This window comes from Bidens hawaiensis, unplaced genomic scaffold (assembly GCF_021521415.1).
Source record: "Bidens hawaiensis isolate Kalapana, Puna unplaced genomic scaffold, B.hawaiensis_p1.1 tig00000369_1, whole genome shotgun sequence".
NCBI lineage: Eukaryota > Viridiplantae > Streptophyta > Magnoliopsida > Asterales > Asteraceae > Bidens > Bidens hawaiensis.
Genome location: NW_027491028.1, coordinates 3,325,775 through 3,345,314, shown reverse-complemented (window position 1 = coordinate 3,345,314; position 19,540 = coordinate 3,325,775).

The window sequence follows — 19,540 nt, the reverse complement described above, 5'->3', positions numbered from 1 at the left end:
ACAGTATGATTTCTGTTTATCGGTTTACACTTATTTGATTTCAGTTTATATCTTTATAGATATAAGGATTCATTATTCTCAATCTATTTTTATAAGGATTTAGGATCCTGGTTTATTTTTGCAAGGTTATTTTATCCTAAAAACTTTTTACTAAAGAATATTTCTCAAAACTTTCAACAAGTCTAAAGCTATATCAGACAAACTTTCAAAATAACAGACAATCAACAGATAGTTAAAAGATACTATTTATTAAACTTACTTGCAATTACCAAAATCTTAACCCGGATTTCACCATTCAAAAAATGGACCATCCACCTGGGTTAAACAGGTGTTACTAGTTGTTCATGATTTGCAGGGAGAAGGATATACAGCCGGAAGGGAAGTTTCCAAGGAAACTCCATTGAAATATGACAATTATATCCAACTTGTCAAATCTCATATGTTTTTGCAGGAAGTTTGAATTGGCAAAATGACAGCTTTGATCTAATCACAACCGCCATTTTGGGGGCAATTGTTAGTGCACAGAAATTTGACACTGTGGATACGTTATCCTGGCATAAGTTCTTGGATCAGTGATCCTTAGTTAGATCCCGTCGGGATCAAGGATCCTCAGCACTTATTATTTACTAACGATTGTTTCCTGTGTATAACATTATATTTGACAAATGTAACGGCTAAGAGACCTGGTCTACCCCTATTTCGCAGCCTGAGTGATGGAGCACGTGGTCAAAGTGGCTGTTACGATTATATTGAAGACAATGGCAGATTTTTAGGGATTATTAGTTAATAGTCTTTATTATTAATAACTCCATTGAGTTATTATCTTTTATATATAATTGAGATTATGATCAGTTAGAGAACACATTGTATTCACACACACCTGAGCATTCTCTCTATCACAGCTCGTTCACTTAGCTATCTTTGTAATACTGATCAATATCTCCAACAATTGTAACACCCTTTTTTGATTAATAAAGTGGTGATAAACGATTTTTCATCACCCGGGGTTTTTGTGTCGGCAATCCGAACCAGATCAAGGGCTTTTCCCCATAACAAATCCGTGTGTTTGTGTTTGCAATCGATACATACTTGTTTTCATCACCATAGCACTAATCCTCACTAAACGAATTTGGATACATTATCCTTTGCAGATTTTTATCCAAAACATTACTGAAGATGAAAAAATTGATTTCGGCCTTCCAGAGTTATCCTATCTGTACACTCTCACTACCCATGGTCTAGCCCGATTTCTTTTCAAATCCAAGCCTCGACAACCCCATCCAATTCTAAAGGTTACCTTGAATGATTCCTTTTGGAGAAATCAATTCTTCTTTCATGAGACGTGATTCCATACCCGGTGGGGCTGACCTTCCTTCAAAGTGGGTCAGAAAGGGTAGGATCCTGGACCCTTAGTAACGATAGGATCCTTGATGATTAACCTAACTTTGCGTGTTCTTTTTTATTGCAGTTGAGAATTTTGCTTCATTGGCTAAGTTACCTGGTACAGAAGGGAAAACAAAGCGGTTCCTTGCACTAGATACCAAATTTAGAACTTTTGAAGCCCGATTTATCGAAGCTTTTTGTGAGATTTCCTCAGATTCCGATATGTCAAGTAAGTTTTAGTATAATAATTTTAAAAGTAAATAAAATTAGAAGGACTACTTATCTGTTAACTCATTCTTTGTAGGTGCCAAGAGGTCTCAGAAGTCTACTAGCAAGTTCTCCTTGGAAGACATCGACAGCATGATCACTCCCCAAGACGTTAAAAAATAAGCTTTGAAGGCAACAACTAACTCAGGCCTAAGACCGCCACTACCAGAGCCAAGTCAGCTGCTTCCAAGAAGAAGAGGTCCTCAGATCCCGAAACCCACTATGACACGGTCCTCACTGTAAGTATCCTGTACCCTGCTATATTGAATTTAAGTATCCAATATCCTTTTAATCCTTGCTTTGTGGTCGGTTACAGGCTATGAATGCTTTTAAAGAGCATTATGAAAAAATTGTGGGCCAGATGAGTGACAAGCTGTCAGGGTTGGGAAATGCGGTGGTTAACAAGGATAAAGCCTTAGCTCAGCTCAAGAGGCAGCTAGAGGATCAAGTATCCACATCGGATGCCTAGCGCCAAGAGGAAGTCAAGTAAGAGACAGAAGAGGCGAAGATATGGGCAGCTAGGTCGGTTTTGCAAGCAAGGATTAAGATGGCGATGGAGGCCGGTGATCCTGCTTTCGATAGGGCGACCTGGAATGTGCAGAAGTGGAAGACTACTCTGGAAGCTCTTGGCGGCAAGGAGGATGTGGAGATGGCTGAGGAGAATGAAGCTGGTACGAGTGGAGTTAAGGATGTGACTGAAGCCGGTGAATGAGCAGATGCTGCGGATGGTGAAGATGCAGCTTGAATGGGCGATGAAGGATATTGAAGACAAGGCCCGAGCCCTTTTTTTTATGTTGATGTTTTCTTGGATAATGGTTTATGGTTTGTAATAGACAATAGTAATTAGGATTTAAGGATCACTGATCCTCAAGACAATTCTCAGGGGTACTGAAGGTGGATGGATCCTCTGTTTGTGGGGATGAAACCTTTGGTGCCTCTGACTTTTATTTTCCTGCACCTTATGAACAATTAGCAACACCAGCTTAACCCGGGTGGATGGTCCATCTTTAGAATGGTGAAATCCGGGTTAAGGATTTTGGATAAGTCCAGGTGACTTATATTACTAATAATCTAAAACTTTTGATTACTTGCTTGTTATTTATTATTTTGAAAGTTTGTCTGTTATAGTCTTAGTTTCATTTTAAGAAACAATCTTGAGCAAACGTTTTAGGATAGAGGATCCTTAAAAGAAAGTCTTTAGGATAGAATATCCTTAGAAAAATTTCAAGGATTTGAAATCTTTAAACCAAAGACATTTATAAAAGTCTCAGTTAAACAAATGTAAATGGGCAAATAGAAATCATACCATAAGGTCTAAATAGACCTAAGTTACCATTTGAACTTTCGGTGATCCTTGTAGTAATAATATAAGAATTTTGAATACATAAGTCTTGCTTCTTGTCATTGGACTTAGAACATCTGTTGCACAAAGCTTATAAGATTAATTGGGGTTAAACCCGTTAAGCTGGGGACAAGCCCAAATAATAAACTGGGGACATGCCCGGGCAACTGGGGACAAGCCCGTTGTTAGTGCACGGAAATTTGACACTGTGGATATGTTATCCTGGCATATAATCTTGATCAATTATCCTTGGAATATGTTACAGATCCTATCAGGATTAATGATCCTCAGCATTTATTACTTATTACCGATTTTCCTTTGTTATGTTGATATTTTTGGTAGGTACAATGGCTAATGACCGGGTCCAACCTATAATCTCGCTATCAAGTTAAGAAAACGCGTGGATAATGAAGGAAACAGCTCTAATTATGGAAATGCTTGATTCTAGGCTAAAATTGGGGATATTTGTTATTCTTTTCCTATTCAAGTTGAGAATATGATCAGTTAGAAAAAACACATTGTATCACACACACCTGAGCATTCTCTCTATCACAGCTCGCATACTTAGAATTATTGTAGACACTGATCATAATCTCCAACCTTGTATCCTCTTTTTTCATATTAATAAAGTGGTGATAGACGATTTGTCATCACCCGGGGTTTTTGTGCCGGCGATCCGAACCAGATCAAGGGCTTTTCCCCGTAACAAATCCGTGTGTTTGTGTTTGCAATCGATACATATTTGTTTTCAACACCAAAGCACTAATCCTCATATAACAGATTTGGATACATTATCCTCAGCGGATTTTTGTCCAAAACAATTTGACGCCCACCGTGGGGCAATTGGTGCTATAATCCAGAAAATACCTTATCAATATTCAACCTTTCATACCCATATCACCATCAATGGCCTCTCAATCAACCTCTGCTTCATCAACAATGCCGTCTTAGGTTCCTCTCTCATCTAGAACTTTGCCGCCGATGCCTCCGCCAATCACGGGAGCACCAAAGGCTACTGCTGCTGGAAACAAGACGCAGCTACCAATCTTCCAGAGCTCGAAAACCACTGCTGCCACATTGGTGGTAAACTCTAACAATGATGTTTCTGCTATGTTTTCACAGGTTAAGGCATACATGGATCAGCAGAACAAAACCAACCAGAAGATCCTACGTGAAATTGAAGATCTCAAGAAGAATAAGAAGCCACTGGAGGATCAGACTCGTTTGATACGAAGAATTCTGGATTTCACTACTCCAGGATCTGTGGCTCAACAGAATCATGGATCCTCCATCTTCTAGCAAGGATCATCTATCCTTCAACAGGGATCCATGGGTCAGCAAACTCAAGGATCCTCGTTCCTTCAACCAGGATCCTCTGGGATGTATCACCAAGAATCCTTCAGTTTCCAACCTCAAAGATCCTTATGGCAGAATCAAGGATCCTCAGGGGTGCAATATCAAAGATCCTCAGAGGTTCATGAAGGAGACATAATCCCCATGCAAACCATTGCCTATGGTGAACCAACTCTTATAGTAGATGCTTCTTATCTTGACTACACTTGTGGGATGCCAACATTCAATCAACCGAGAGGTAACATGTATAATCATATATCCTTAGACACTAACCTGGGCTCTATGCAGGATACAGGTATCAACCAGGCTATGGCTAAGGAACTTCAGAAGCTTAAGGATATGATATCCAGCGTGCCAGGAGTGGTCCGTCCAATTCCTGAAATACCAGAAGGAAGCCACAAGTTGTCCAGATTTGCTCCACCTATTTGTGATAATGAAGTCCCAAAACGATTTCAGACCCCCAACATGAAGGTGTATGATGGGACCACTGATTCGGAAGAGCATGTGGCTCAGTATAGGGAAAGGATGGAAATTAATCCAATTCCCGAAAGACTCAAGGAGGCTTGTCTATGCAAAGGCTTTGGATCCACTTTAACAGGATCCGCACTCAAATGGCTGCTAAGTTTTCCTCCTCATTCTGATACTACTTTTTCGCACTTAGTTAATTTGTTCAATAGCCAATTTTCGTGTAGTAGAAAATTCGAGAAATTAACTAGTGATTTATATAGAGTTATCCAACTTCGTGATGAATCCTTAAGGGATTTTGTTACAAAGTTTGGAAGGGAAGCCTTAGAAATCCCGAATCTTGACATGGCTACGGCTGTTGAAGCGTTCAAGATGGGACTTCAAAGGGGCTCCCCATTTTATGACGATATTGTGATAACTCCATGCAGGACTTTAGATGAAGTCAGAAACAGGGCGCTAAGATTTATAAGGCTAGAGGATGACAAGAAGATCCAAGAACGGTTAGGAGCTCCAACAAAACAAGAGTCATCTAACCAGAAACAAGGATCATCATTTAAGAACGACGACTCAAAGCCTTACTCCAAATTCAACAATCAAAATGTCCGGGCAGTTGAAGAAGGAGAAGATGATGAGGACTACCCAAGTATTTCCAAGTATTGCTTCTCTATTGATACTCATGGTTTGATTTGTGCCATGAAGGATCTTGGAGAGAAAGCAAGGTGGCCTCGAAAAAATGAGAAAATAACATTTTTTCAAAGACAAGTCCAAGTGGTGTGCATTCCATGAAGACTTTGGCCATCAGACAGAAGGTTGTATTGGTTTAAGGAGGGAAATTGGATACCTCCTGAGCAAGGGCTATTTCAAAGAGCTCTTGGGAAGAAAAAAGTCTAGGATCCAGGATCCTGAAGATGCACCACCAAAAGCAACTCCGCCCCCCACCAGACGCACAAGTAATCAACTTCATCTCCGGTGGATCTGATATATGCGGTACTTCTTTCTCCTCGGCAAAAAGACACGCCAAAGAAACCAAGTTGGAGAACGGAGAACGACCAGTCATATCCACTACTCTGACGACTGACAAAAGAATCTTCTTTGATGAAGAAGATAAGACAAGCATCCAGGATTCTCACCACGATGGTTTGATTGTAACTTTATTTATTGCTAACCATTATGTGCGCAGGATCCTAGTCGATGGTGGAAGCTCGGTCAACATCATCCAACATGACGTGCTACAGAAAATGAACATCCCGGACTCGGAAATCATCCCGAGAACATCGGTGCTAGTGGGTTTCAGTGGTGAAACCAAGAAAACATTGGGGGACATCAAACTCCCAATATACATCGAAGGGTTAAACTCTTACCAAAAGTTTTATGTTATTGACAATCTTTCTTGTTGCAACGTTATTCTTGGCAGGCCTTGGATACATGGAATGAAGGCTGTAGCCTCTACCTACCATCAATGCATCAAATTACCAACTCCTTGGGGAGTAGTAAGGATAGATGGTGACCAATTGGAAGCCAAGAATTATTATTCTTCATCCATGAAGCCGACAGCTAAATAAACACTAGCATAGCAATTACAGCAACATCCTAGGGACGTGCTGGAAGCTCGGGAGCGAGACACAAAAGAAGTATCTTTAAATCCTGAAGATCCAGACATGAAGGTGTTCCTAGGATCCTGTATCCCTGACGAGATCGAGGAGGATATAATATCCATCCTAAAGTGACGAAAATCCATATTTGCCTTCAGACATTCAGACATGACATGTATTTCTAAAGAGGTAATTACTCATAAGTTGGGCCTTGATTATTCTATTAAACCCATCCATCATAAGCGAAGGAAATTCACTCCTGAGAGGAACCCGATCATACAAGAAGAAGTTGAAAAACTTCTTAAGACTGGTATGATCAGAGAGGTTAAGTATCCTCGATGGTTGGCTAATGTGGTTGTTGTTTCAAAAAAGAATGGAAAGTGGAGGGTGTGTGTCGATTTCACCGATTTAAACAAGGCATGCCCCAAGGATCCTTTCCCTTTACTGCATATAGACTCCATGGTGGATGCAACGGCAGGACATGAGATGCTTTCCTTTATGGATGCTTCCTCTGGATTTCAACAAATTCAGATGGAAACATCTAATCAAGAGGATACAACATTCATGACTCCTACCGGCATATATTGTTATATTGCTATGCCATTCGGACTAAGAAATGCCGGGGCAACATATCAAAGATTGGTCAATATGATGTTCAAGGATCAGTTAGGCAAAACCATGGACTACATAGCTGACATGGTGGTGAAGTCGAAGAGGGCTGAGGATCACCTAAGAGATCTTGAAGAAGCATTCAATATCCTTGACCAATATAACATGAAACTGAACCCGTCAAAATGCCATTTTAGTGTTAAGGATGGAAAGTTTCTTGGATACATGGTGACCAAAAGGGGAATAGAAGCGAGCCCTGAGCAGATAGAAGCCATCATTAATTTAAAGTCTCCTAGGAATGCTAAAGATGTCCAAAGACTGACGGGAAGAATAGCTGCCCTCAACAGATTCATTTCCAGATCCTCGGAGAAGTGCAAAGAATTCTATGATATCTTGAGGAAATATAAAAAGTTTGAATGGAATTAAAGGCATGAAGATGCACTAAAGGCTCTTAAGGATTATCTATCCTCAGCGCCTACTTTGATGAAGCCAATAGATGGTGAGCCTCTGCCCCTGTACTTAGCTGTGTTAGGTAATGCAATCAGTGCTGTTCTGGCCAAGGATCATGAATGACAACATCACCCGGTATATTATGTAAGTAAAAGCCTGTTAAATGCAGAGGTCAGGTATTCTCACCTTGAAAAATTAATTCTTGCTTTGATTATGGCCTCAACCAAGTTGAGACACTATTTTGAAACACATACTATTATTTTAAGAACTAATTATCCTGTTAAGAATGTTCTTAGAAAACCAGAATTGTCAGGAAGGATGGCCAAATGGGCTGTGAAATTGAGTGCGAATGATATTCAGTATGAGCCCAGAACAGCCATTAAGTCACAAGCGCTTGCAGACTTTGTGGCTGATTTCAGTAATGACATGCAAGAGGAAGCTGAGTTGGAGGTTCAGCAACTAGAAGAAACCAAGGATCCTTGGATCCTCTTTACTGATGGAGCATCCAACGTAAGAGGAACAGGATTGGGTATCCTACTGAAATCGCCACAAGGGGACATAATACCCCAGTCCATTGCATATGCATTCCAAGCCACCAATAATGAAGCAGAATACGAAGCTCTGATCACAGGTTTGAAATTAGCTAAACATATGAGGATCAGGTATCTTCAAGTATATGTAGATTTGTTATTTATGACTAACCACTTTAATGGCTCATATGCTGTTAAAGGTGAAAAACTAATCAAATATCTAGATGTTGTGAAGGAGCTATCAAAGTTCTTCGATTCTTTTAGTATTATACAGGTACCAAGAGAAGAGAATACTGGGGCAGATGCCTTAGCAAATTTAGCATCATCATTGAAGATTCCAGAAGATACGAAGATCCCAATCATCGATATACTCTCACCAGCAATAGGAGAACAAGAAGTTGGGGAGATAACAATTGCAAAGAGATAGTGCCATGGGATCCATTATCCTCAAGTAATCAAGGATCTTGGATCCTCCCGATCAAGAAGTTTATTCAAAACGGAGAGATTCCAGCCACAGAGAAACCTAAGTCCTTCAAACTTAAGGTATCACAATACATTTTATTAAATAATATTCTGTATAGGAAATCTCTTGCAGGTCCATACTTGATATGTATCGAAGATCATGAAATTCAAAGACTTTCACGAAGGAGATTGCGGTAATCACACTGGAGGTAGAGCCTTATTCTCTAGGATTCTGAGAACAGGATACTTCTAGCCTACCATGAAAAGAGACGCCATGGAGTATTCAAAGAAGTGTGACTCATGTTAAAGACATGGCAATATTCTACATCAGCCAGCAGAGCCTATGTATCCTATATCCTCATCATGGCCTTTCATGAAGTAGGGCATGGATATCGTGGATAGAAGCATTCATACTTGCAATGACTGATTACTTTTCAAAGTGGATAGAAGCAGAAGCATTTGTTCAAGTCCGAGAAAAAGAGGTGATATCCTTCACTAAAAGAAATATTATTACTAGATTTGGTATCCCTTCAGAAATTATTTGTGACAATGGTTCCCAGTTTATCGGGAAAAGAACCACTAACTTTTGTGACAGTTGGGGCATCAAGATGATTACCTCCACACCAATTCATCCTCAAGCTAATGGTCAAGCAGAATCAAGTAACAAGATTATCATCAACAACTTGAAGAAGAAACTAGGATCCTAGAAAGGCAAGTGGGCCGAAGAGCTACCATATGTTCTTTGGGCCGACAGAACAACACCAAAGAATGCAACAGGTCAAACACCTTTCTCATTGGTGTTTGGCTCAAAAGATGTAATCCCTACAGAGATGGTGGTTCCTACTACCAGAACAAGCATCCGTGATCCTCAAGCCAACAATGAAATCCTTCTCCAAGATCTAGATACTGTTGATGAGCTCACAGACCTAGCTAAAATCAGAATGGCAACATATCAGCAAAGGGTATCTGGGGCATACAACAAGAATATCAGGATTCGAAGATTTCAAGAAGGAGATCTAGTTTTGAGGAAAGGCTTCCAAAACACAACTAATCCAGCAGATGGAAAGCTAGCACCTAAGTGGGAAGGCCCCTACTTGATCGAGTCAGAAGATGGAAAGGGGGCGTATCACCTGCTGACTATGGAAGGCAACAGGTTACCAAGAGCATGGAATGCTATTCATCCCAAGAAATACTTTTTCTAATAAGGATCAAGTATCCTCAGAAGGATCAAGGATCCTAAAATTAGTAATATCTATCCGATCACTAATTCATTTCAGATTCTTATTTTAAGGATAATACATTTTTAACGTTTGTCTTTTTTCCATGTTTTAAATAACAATGAAGATTTCAATAAGAGGTTCAATGTCTAAGAGGTTGGCCACCTCTCCTTCACGCTTGAGGTACATTACTGTTTCCCTTGGCCTAACCCACGATTAAGGTATGACCCCCGATGGTCATATCTTCCAAGGTTTAAAGGTTTTCACCTTTCTTAAGAATTAGAGTTTCTACTCTCTCGTCTGTAGCGCACGCTATCCAACGTATAGTCTGGGGCAGCGGGACCAGTACACGCTTAGTGGCTGACAATTTCGTTGTCTTCGGCTATATGGAGGATCCTACGATTTATGGTAGACGTACCATACCACCGGTTTATAACATTTTCATGTTATCTCACGTTTGGGCTAAATCTCGGTTTGGGCGAGTCCCCAGTTAACATCCGTATCTTTGGGCCAGTCCCCAGTTTGGGCTTGTCCCCAATTCACGGGCTTGTCCCTAGTTACACGGGCTTGTCCCCAGCTAGACGGGCTTGTCCCCAGTTACACGGGCTTGTCCCCAGTTGAACGGGCTTGTCCCCAGTTATTTGGGTTTGTCCCCAGTTTGTTGGTTTAATCCCATATAATATCATAAGTTATTTGCATCAGGTATCCTGAGTTCAATTACAAGGATCACAGAAAGATCAACACTTATGGTAACTTAATGGTGTTGGATATACAGCCAGAAGGGAAGTTCCCAAGGAAATTCCATTGATATATGAAAATTATACCCAGCTTGTCAAATCTCATCTGTTTTTCAGGAAGTTTGATTTCAAAGGCAAAATGACAGCTGTGATCTTATCACAACCGCCATTTTGGGGGCAATTGTTAGTGCACGGAAATTTGACACTGTGAATATGTTATCCTGGCATATAATCTGGATCAATTATCCTTAGAATATGTTACAGATCCTGTCAGGATTAATGATCCTCAACATTTATTATTTATTAACGATTTTCCTTTGTTATGTTGATATTTTTGGTAGGTACAACGGCTAATGACCGGGTCCAACCTATAATCTCGCTATCAAGTTAAGAAAACGCGTGGATAATGAAGGAAACAGCTCTATGTTATGGAAAGGCTTGATTCTAGGCTAAAATTAGGGATATTTGTTATTCTTTTCCTATTTAAATTGAGAATATGATCAGTTAGAAAAAACACATTGTATTCACACACACCTGAGCATTCTCTCTATCACAGCTCGCATACTTAGAGTTATTGTAGACACTGATCATAATCTCCAACCTTGTATCCTCTTTTTTCATATTAATAAAGTGGTGATAGAGGATTTATCATCACCCGGGGTTTTTGTGCCAGCGATCCGAACCAGATCAAGGGCTTTTCCCCGTAACAAATCCGTGTGTTTGTGTTTGCAATCGATAGATACTTGTTTTAATAACCATAGCACAAATCCTCACATAACATATTTGGATACATTATCCTTAGCGGATTTTTTTCCAAAACACCCGTGAACTGGGGACAAGCCCGTGAACTGGGGACAAGCCCTAACTGGGGAAAAGCCCGAACTGGGGACAAGCCCAAAAATAGGGGACAAGCCCAAACTGGGGACAAGCCCAAAAACCGGGGACAAACCCAAACTGGGGACAAGCCCAAACTGGGGACTGGCCCAATATACGGATGTTAACTAGGGACTCGCCCAAACCGGAATTTATCCCAAACGTGAGCGACATGAAAATGCCAAAACCTTAGCTAACATGAAAATGTTAGAAACCTTTGTCTTGAGATAACGTGAAAACGTTATAAACCGGTGGTATGGTACGTCTACCATAAATCGTAGGATCTTCCATATAGCCGATGGCAATGAAATTGTCAGCCACTAAGTGTGTACTGGTTCCGCTGCCCAGGACTATACATTGGATAGAGTGCGCTCCAGGCGAGAGTGTAAAAACTTTAATTTACAAGAAAGGTGAAAACCTTTAAACCTTAGGGGATATGATCATCGGGGGTCATATCCAATCGTGGGCTAGGCCAAGGGAAATAGTTTAGTACCTTAAAAGTAAAGGAGATGTGGTCAACCTCTTGATCATTGAATGTCTCATTAATATCCTGCATTGTTACTTACCACTTGGAAAATACAAATGTTAAGAATGTGTTATCATTAAATAAGCAAAAATAAAAATGAATAAATGATTAGATAGATGTTACTGATTTTAGGATCCTTGATCCTTTAAGGATACTAGATCATCAGAGGATACTTGATCCTGATCAGAAAAATTATTTCTTGAGGTGGATAGCATTCCACGCTCTTGGTAACCTGTTCCCTTCCATAATGAGAAAATGATATGCCCCCTTTCCTGCTTCTGACTCGATCAGATAAGGACCTTCCCATTTGGGTGCCAACTTTCCATCGGCCCGATTGGTTCTGTTTTGGAAGGCTTTCCTTAAAACTAAATCTCCTTCTTGAAATCTTTTGATCCTGATATTCTTGTTGTATGCCCCAGCTACCCTTTGTTGATATGCTGCCATTCTGATCTCGGCTAGGTCTCTGAGTTCTTCAACAGTATCCAAGTCTTCAAGAAGGATTTCTTCATTGGCCTTAGGATCACGGATGCTCGTTCTGGCTGTAGGAACCACCATTTCAGTAGGGATAACCGCTTCTAATCCAAACACCAATGAGAAGGGTGTTTGGCCTGTTGCATTCTTGGGTGTTGTCCTGTCAGCCCAAAGAACATTAGGTAGCTCTTCAGCCCACTTTCCTCTCTTGGATCCTAGCTTCTTTTTCAGGTTGTTGATGATGATCTTGTTGCTTGACTCTGCTTGGCCATTAGCTTGAGGATGCACTGGAGTAGATGTAATCACCTTGATGCCCCAACTGTCACAAAAGTTAGTGGTTCTTTTCCCGATAAACTGGGAAACATTGTCACAAATAATTTCTGAAGGAATGCCAAATCTAGTAATAATATTTCTTTTAATGAAGGATATCACCTCTTTTTCGCGAACTTGAACAAAAGCTTATGGTTCTATCCACTTTGAAAAATAATCAGTCATTGCAAGCATGAATACTTTTCCTCCTGGTGCCTTAGGCAGTTTACCCACAATATTCATGCCCCACTTCATAAAAGGCCATGATGAGGATATAAGATACATAGGCTCTTCTGGTTGATGTAGGATGTTTGCATGCCTTTGACAAGCATTACACTTCTTTGAGTATTCCATGGCATCTATGTTGGTGCATGATGTCAGTAGTTTAGTATATAGTGTCTGTAATCGAGTCGTTTGGATTTGTGTTTGTATGTAAGCGAAGTTAGCTAACAAGTTCGCTGATATAGGCGAACTTGTTAGATAATCGAAGTTAGTGACAACTTCGCCTGAACATGCCAGGCGAAGTTGTCGTGATATATATTCATTAGGTTACGGCTTATTTTGTAACAAGTTTAGTTTACGTGTTTACGAGTTCTGTAATCAGCGATTGATATCACGTGCTTCCGTTGCAATATAACGAGTCTTTGTTTATTGTAACGTGTGTTCGATTGTGTTAACTCGTATCGTCTTCTACGCTCGTAACGTCTTATGTAGGGATTCCGCACCTACGTAGAACGGGATATTCCGTGTAGATCCGGCTGGGAACCTACAATTGGTATCAGAGCGAATCAGGCGAATTTAACAAGGAGAGCGAAGTTTAGAATCAGCGAAGTTCAGACTTAAGCGAAGTTATCCACAACTTCGCCTACAGTACTGTTAAAAATAAAATTTTTATTTTTCGGGTTTCTTTGTGTTTCGTGAAAGATGTCTTCAATAAACATTACGGAACTGGTGAAGATGGAAGTGGAAGCGGGTTCAGCTACAAAGGCACCGAAGATGCTTAAAGGAACCGATTTTGTAGCGTGGAAAGATCGGTTTGAACAATATGTCAAGTACCAAGATGCTAAAATGTGGGTGTGCATACAAGATGGTTACATTCCACCAACTGCTGAGTATGAGGGTCGTGATCAGATTAAGAAATACAAAGAGATGGAAGAAGAAGAAAAGAAAATGTATGAGGCTGAAAGCAAAGCTCATGCAGCGATAACAATGGCTCTTCCACAAGAGATTCTACACACCTTCAGAAAGTATAAAACTGCTAGAGAGCTTTGGGAAGCGCTTGAAAACCGTTTTGAGGGTAATGTGGGGATTCGTGCATCAAAGATTAACTTACTTAAAACCCAATTCTCGGTGTTCAAGTACTTGAAGAATGAATCACTTGATGATATCATCACTAGATATTATCATCTGATGACCGAACTCAGCAACTATTCCATTACTTACAAAGAAGATGAGATAGTTGAAAAGCTTCTTGATGCTCTCCCACCGAAATGGGAGATGTACTGTGTTGATGAGAGAAGACAAAGAGTTTGCCGACTATGACTTGGAAACAGCAGTCAACAAACTAAGAACTTTTGAACTTAACATGGTTAGAAAAGAGACACCAACTGATCAGATTCAGGATCCAGGAATGTATGGTGCAAAAGTTAACTCATGTTCAAGTTCGAAGTCTGAATCGTCTGCTTACTACTCTAAGGGAGTCTCGAGCGCTAACTCAACACATGAAGGTCATGTATCTCTCAACATGAATGGTGATGTGTGTTTTGTAGCTGGTGGATCAAACGCTTCTAAACCTCAAGCAACCAAGAGCAGTTTTTCCCCAAGTGTTTCGAACAACAACTACTCAAAGATGCCCATAAGTGTTAAATCTGCTGAATAGCAGTTTGCTCTCTATGCATCTTTCATTGCTTCGTATGAAAATTACATTCAGGGTAAGATTGTTGATCCTGCAACATTGAATGAAGACTATGATCAGATCGATGCTGATGATCTGGAAGAAATGGATCTGCAGTGGCAGATGGCGATGATTGTGAGAAGGGTTAAGAGGTTTATGAAGAAGACAGGTAGAAAGTTTGTTGGTGAGAGACCGGGTTTTGACAAGTCAAAGGTGCGATGTTATAATTGTCAGCAGAATGGCCACTTTGCAAAGGAGTGCACAAATGAACGTGTAGAACGCAGTCAAAACAGGTCTACACAACAGAATGGGGGTGGTAGTGAGAATAGAGCCATGATTTCTAGACAGAACGGGGAGTACAACTGGAATCTGCATGTTGAGGAAGTTTTCGAACAGGCCAATTTGGCGAACATCGAAGCTGCAGATAGTGAGAAAGTGACTGGCGAAAATGAAGCTTTCATGGCAGAAGTGACAGACCAGCTCACCGAGGTAAGTACTAAACTCCCTTGTGCTAAGTGTGATAATCTGTCTGAACAATTGACAACTATAACTGATCAGTTTGTTAGTTCGGATGCTCAATTTAAAACATTAAAAGAAGATCATCATTTCACTAAAGCTAGAGAAAACAGTTATAAAGTGAAAATAAAAGCTAGTGAGAAAAATATTAGGAGTCTTAAAGCAAATCTAGCTGAAAAAATTAAAGTAATTGATCTGAGCTATGAAGTATTATAAGAGAAAACCAAACTAATAGCTGAAAGGGATAAACAGATAGCTGATCACCAGGTGAAAGTGGTGGAACTAAACAGGAAACTTGAGCAATTAAGAAATTCCTCCGCTATACTTGATCACCTCGTTAGTGATCAAGGTTCCCCAGTTAAAAGGGGAGGAATTGGATATCATGAAGTTCCACCACCGTACAATCATAATTACACTTATGATCCTAGTAATCAGAAATCTGTTGATGTTGATTTTGGTCAGACAGTTCCGGTTAAGGTTACTATTAAAGAACCAGAAGTTAGTAAAGGCGAAACAAGTAAGCCTGTTTCGAGTCTTAAGATTTCTGCTCCTAGTCCTGTCTCATCAAACTCGGACAAGTCATCCGAGTCGAGAGAGACAAAAGAAGAGGCAGTGTTACCAAAAGGTGGAGAGAAACATAAAACAATTGAAAAGAAATCTCCACTAAACCCGTATGTCCCACCATATGTGAGACAAACGGGCAGTAATGCAGCCTCAACATCTAAAACAACTATTGAAAAGAAAGTTGAACACAGGAGTTGTTTCATATGTAATCAATTAGGACACCTAATTGCTGATTGCCCTCTGAAGCAGAGATTCAGAGGTGTGAGGCCCTCGAAAACTGAGAACATAACTAACTGTAATCACTATAATGGTAAAAATGAAAACTCATCAAAGTTCAGAAATTGGACTAATCCTGGTTTTCAAAGAAATCAATCTCAGTTTTTTACTGCTAACAACCAAACCATAAGTAATAATTCATATAATTCACGAAGGTATGGATGGCCTCATAGTCAATCTACAAGAAGGTATCCTTTTAGGACTTACAGAAATTATTCCGATACTAACTTTGGACAGCCAAAGTACGGGATGTATCGACCCAAGACCAATAGGTCTTGGGTCCCCAGATTTTAATCATCTGTTTTAATCGTGCAGGAACAGTTGAACAGGGCTGCAAACAATCTATGGGTTGTGGATAGCGGCTGTTCCCGGCACATGACGGGTAACAAGAGTTTGTTACACGAATGGAAACCTGTTCAGGGAGGAAGAGTGAGTTTCGCTGGAGAGAGTGGTGGAAGGATCACAGGAATTGGGACGGTGACTAACGGAAAGATGACGTTAGAGAAAGTAAATTTCGTTGAAGAACTGAAGCATAATCTGCTGAGTGTATCGCAGATCTGTGACAAAGATTACACCGTGCACTTTACCAAGAATGAAGCGATTGTGCTATATCCTGGTTTCAAGATACCAAAGGATTGGATTGTTATGAAGGCTCCAAGAGAAAAGAATACGTATATTATGGACATGAGGTCGACTGAGATGGCAACAGAAGAATCTTGTCTTCTATCAAAAGCAACTGAATCGGAGTCCGAATTATGGTATAGGAAGATGGGACATATTCATCTTCGGAAAATGAACTACATTGTCAAGAATGGGATTGTGCTGGGTGTTCCCTTGAAGAACTTCAACTTTGAAGACCAATGCTTATCGTGCAAAAAGGGAAAGCAACACAAGAAATCCCATCACACCAAGAAGGTTAATTCAATAGTCAGTACCCTAGACTTACTTCACATGGATCTCTTTGGTCCCGTGAATGCAAAAAGCCTAGGTGGAACATCTTACTGCTTGGTGATCACTGATGATTTCTCTCGATACTCTTGGGTATATTTCCTGAAGTCAAAGGATGAAACTGTTCAGATGGTAATAAATTTGATTACCAAGGTTGAGAATATTATGGGAAAAAGAGTTAAATACATCAGGAGTGACAATGGGACTGAGTTCAAGAACTATCAGATGGAGCTCTTCTGCTTACAGAAAGGAATAGAACACCAGTACAGCGCTCCGTATACTCTGCAACAAAATGGAGTGGCTGAGAGGAAGAACAGAACGTTAATTGAAGGAGCCAGAACCATGCTGGCTGATTCGAAACTTCCTGTGGTGTTCTGGGCTGAAGCTGTTGCAACAGCATGTTATATCCTTAATAGAGTGTTAACTGTTAAAAGACTGAATAAAACATGTTATGAACTTATGCATGGGAGAAAGCCCAACTTGAGTGGTCTTAAACCATTCGGGTCCCCGTGTTCGATATTAAAGACAAATTCTAAATTTGGTGAAGTAGCCGACGAAGGAATTTTGGTCGGATACGTTGTTGGGACTCCCAACAGACGAGTCTTTAATACATCGACCAGCAAGGTTGAGGTGGTCTGTAACACTGATATCACAAGTTACAAATCACCAAAACCAAGCACGGGACCCGCTGGGGTTTTCGACTATGATAGACTTTTTAAATCTTTTAACATGCCTTACTTGGATTGTGCAGAAGTAGATGAAAGAATAGCTTCGAAGATGCTTTACGATGAGGAAGACAATGTTGTGCAAAGACTGCTGTACGATGACTGTCAGCCTTCCTCGTCAAATGCTGTCGATACCCCTGCTGCCGCTACTGAAGAGGAATTCTTCAATCCGTTTCACTCTCAATAACAATCACCCATTGATGAGCTACCTTCGAACCTGGAAGACAATCTGGATGTCAGTTCGGTTCCGACTACGAGAGTTCACAAAAATCTCCCATTGGAGAATGTGATAGGTGATCTGTCCGACGGTGTACAAACAAGACAAAGCTTGAATGAGCACACCTGTGTTTACACAAGCATTAAAGATACGGGCATAATCAACGAATGCTTGTACACCTGCTTCATTAGCCAGATTGAACCAAAGAACTATCAAATGGCTCTCAAGGACAGCTTGTGGGTCGAAGCCATGCAAGAAGAATTAGCCCAGTTCAAAAAGATGGAGGTATGGAACTTGGTTGCAAAACCGAAGAATGTGCATGCGATTGTCACAAAATGGGTTTTCAAATGCAAGAGAGATGAGAAAGGGATTATTATCAGGAACAAGGCGAGGCTGGTTGTAAAAGGTTTTAATCAGCAAGAGGGGATCGATTACAATGAGGTGTTTGCTCCTGTGGCAAGATTGGAAGCCATTCGATTGTTTTTGGCATTTGCTGCACATAAGGAGATGAAGGTATTTCAGTTAGACGTGAAGAGTGCGTTCCTTAACGGTAAAGTCGATGAGGTTGTGTACGTTGGGCAACCTCCGGGTTTTCCTGACCCAGACTTTCCTGATCACGTATACAAGCTAAGTAAAGCACTGTATGGACTACATCAGGCCCCTCGTGCCTGGTACTCAACACTATCCGACTACTTGCTTGAGAATGAGTTTGAAAGAGGAAAGATCGATAGCACATTGTTCTTCAAGAGAAAAGGGAGCGACTTTCTACTGGTGCAAGTCTACGTGGACGACATCATCTCTGCTGCATCAAAAGTCGCCATGTGTCAGGAGTTTGAGGCCGTCATGAAAAAGAGATTTGAAATGAGTGCTATGGGTGAACTAACTTTCTTTTTAGGATTGCAGGTTGATCAGAAGAAAGATGGGATGTTCATTCATCAGACTAAGTATGTCCATGATGTTCTCAAACGCTTCAAGATGGAGGACAGCACTCCATTTGATACTCCAGTCTGCGTCAACCATAAATTGGGTGCTGATTCAGACAACGATGCAGACGTGGACCCAACCCAATATCGGGCAATAATAGGTTCTTTAATGTACTTAACTGCTTCTAGACCTGATATTATGTTTGCAGTTTGTCTTTGTGCACGCTTTCAGGCAAACCCAAAGGAATCTCACTTGAAGGGTGCGAAGAGAATATTATGCTATCTCAAAGGCAAACCTAAGCTGGGGTTGTGGTACACGAGAGGAGGAGACTTGGAGTTGGTCGCCTACACAGATTCTGATTATGGAGGGTGCAATCAGAGTCGGAAGTCAACAACAGGTGGATGTCAGTTTCTTGGAGGCAGATTAGTGTCATGACAATGCAAGAAGCAGACCTCAGTCGCCATTTCAACCTGTGAAGCAGAATACATGGCAGCATCCAACTGCTGCTCCCAGGTTCTTTGGATTCAACAGCAATTGCGCGATTATGGTCTGAATTTCACTCATACTCCAATTTGCATTGATAACACTGCTGCTATCTCAGTAACTAACAATCCCGTAAAGCATAGCAAAACTAAACATATTGACATCTGTCATCATTTTATACGAGATTGTGCTGAGAAGAAACTGATTGTGCTCGAAAAGGTTGATACGTTAGATAATTTCGCTGACTTGTTCACTAAAGCGTTTGACAAAAATCGTTTTCAAAACCTTGTTGAGCTGAATGGGATGATCAATCCCGAGTAACCGTGTTTTGTGACTTTGCTTAAAAAAAAACGTCACTATCACTTAGAATTTTGTCGGTTGCCTCAGTTTGAAGGACATATCTTCGG